General features: G+C 37.1%; 1 pseudogene; it reads right to left on the bottom strand.

The window, feature by feature from the left end:
• Positions 1–480: 480 nt before the first annotated feature.
• On the bottom strand, positions 481–2223 carry LOC125753274 (tigger transposable element-derived protein 1-like; annotated as a pseudogene).
• Positions 2224–2722: the final 499 nt, after the last annotated feature.

Here is a 2722-nt window from a genome sequence, read left to right as displayed (position 1 = left end):
TGTAGTTCTATAAATAAAAAAAATAAATGCATAGCTGTATATGTGTCCTATGTAGTGAACACATGCAAATAAAAGCATTATATATAATATAGTACAGCCACTATGGAAAATATAGCATGTCAGTTCCTCAAAAAAGGAAAAATGGTATCACTTGATAATCAAGCAATTCCACTTATAGGATTATAGTTAAAAGGATTGAAAGCAGCGACATGAACAAAGTGTTTGTACATATATGTTGATTGCATTATTATTGACAATATAGGCTTCTGTCAAATATTGTGGGTTCCATTGTAGACACCACAATAAAATGAGTATCATAATTAAGTGACTAATGAATTTAGTTTCCCATTGGACATATAAAAGTTATGTTTATACTACCTTATAATCGAAGTATATGATAGCATTATGTCTAAAAAACAATATACATGACCTAATTAAAAATGCCATATTGTTAAAAATGCTAACCATTATCTGAGCAAGTTATAATCTTTTCGCCAGGAGAGGGTCTTGCATCATTGTTGCTGGCTGCTGACTGAGACGATGCTGTTGCTGAAGGTTGCAGTGGCTGTGGCAACGTCTTAAGACAAGACAATAGTGAAGTTTGCCTTATCAATCGACTCTTCCTTTCACAAAAGTTGTCTTGGTAGCATGAGATGCTATTGGACAGCATTTTATCCACAGAAATTTCTACAAGATTGTAGTCAGCCCTCTCAAACCTGGTCACTGCTTTATCAGCCATGCGGCACGCAATGATCTTTTGTTGTTATTTCAACAGTCTTTGTAGCATTGCCACCAGGAGTAGATTCTATCTCAAGAAACCAATTTATTTGCTTATCCCTAAGAAGTAACTCCTCATCCATTAAGTTTGATCCTGAGAATGTAGCAATCCTTCAGGCTCCTCTTCAAATTCTACTTTTCTTGCTATTTTCACCACATCTACATTTACTTCCTCCACTGAGGTCTTGAACTTCTCAAAATTGTCCATGAGGGTTGGGATCAATTTCTTCCAAACTCCCCAGTTAGTGTTGATAGTTTGACCTCTTCCCATGAATCATAAGTGTTCTTAATGGCATCTAGAATGGTGAATCCTTTCCAGAAGGCTTTCAGTTTACTTTGTCCAGATCCATCAAAGGAATCATTCTCAATGGCAGCTATAGCCCTATGAAATGTGCCCCTTAAATAAGAGTTGAAAGTTAAAATTATTTCTTGAGATATAGGCTACAGAATCGATGCTGTGTTAGGAGGCATGAAAACAACATAAATCTCATTGTGCATCTCCAGAAGAGCTCTTGAGTGAACAGGTACATTGTCAATGAGCAGTAATATTTTTAAAAACATGTTTTTTTTTGTTTTTTTGTTTTTTTCTGAGTAGGTCTCAACAGTAGGGTTAAAATATTCAGCAAACCATGTTGTAAACAGATGTACTGTCATCTAAGGTTCATTCTTCCATTCGTAGAGCAACAAGCAGAATAGATTTAGCATAATTCTTCAGGGCCCTAAGATTTTTTGAATAATAAATGAGCATTCTCTTCAACTTGAAGTTACCAGCTGCATTAGCCCCTAATAAGAGAGTTAGCCTGTCTTTTGGAGCTTTGGCGCCAGGCGTTAACTTCACTCTAGCTATCAAAGTCCCAGATGACATCTTCTTCCAATATAAGGCTTTTTATCTATCTCAAAAATCCATTGTTTAGTGTGGCCACCTTCATGAGTTATCTTAGCTAGATGTTCTGGATAACTCACTGCAGCTTCTACATCAGCACTTGCTACTTCACTTTTCACTTTCCTCTTAAAAAGACAGCTTCTTTCCTTTAACCTCATGAGCCAACCTCTTCCAGCTTCGAACTTTTCTTCTGCAGCTTCTTCACCTCTCTCAGTCTCCATAGAACTGACAGGAGTTAAGGTCTTACTCTAGATTAGGCTTTGGCTTAAAGAGATATCGCAGCGGGTCTGATCTTCTATCCAGACCTCTAAAGTTACTATGTCAGCAATAAGGCTGCTTTACTTTCTTATCATCCACATGTTCATTGAAGTAGCACTTTCAACTTCCTTCTAGAACTTTTCCTTTGCATTCACAACTTGGCTAACTGCTTGGCATGAAAAGCCTAGTTCTCAGCTTATCTTAGCTTTCAACATGCCTTCCTCACTAAGCTTAATTATTTCTAGCTTTTGATTTAAAGTGAGAAACATTTGATTCCTCCTTTTGTCTGAACATTTAGAGGCCATTATGCAATTTAAAAAAATTCAGATTTATTTATTTATTCATGAGAGACACACACAGAGGCAGAGACATAGGGGGAGACTCGATCCCAAGACCAGGATCATGCCCCGGAGCCAAAGGCAGACACTCAACCACTGAGCCACCCACGTTTCCCTCTATTATGCAATTATTAATTGGCCTAATGGTAATGTTGTTGTGTGTCAGGGAATAGGGAGGCCCAAGGAGAGAGGGAAAGATGGGGAATAACTCGTTGATGGAGTAGTCAGAGAACACATGTTGATTGATTAAGTTCATTGTTTTAAATGGGCATGTTTCTGGTTCTCCCTCCAAGTTATGGTGGTAACATCAGACATGTTATAATCAGAGATCACTACTTATAGATCACCATAACAAATATAATAATAATGATAAAGTTGGAAATATTATGAGAATTATCAAGATGTGACACAGAGACACAAAGTGAGCAAGTGCTATTGCACTTGGTACCAATAGAAAAATGTATTA

Source organism: Canis lupus, chromosome 21 (assembly GCF_003254725.2).
Source record: "Canis lupus dingo isolate Sandy chromosome 21, ASM325472v2, whole genome shotgun sequence".
Taxonomy (NCBI): domain Eukaryota; kingdom Metazoa; phylum Chordata; class Mammalia; order Carnivora; family Canidae; genus Canis; species Canis lupus.
The sequence above is the reverse complement of the archived record's forward strand: the minus strand, read 5'-3'. Positions and strand labels throughout refer to the sequence as shown.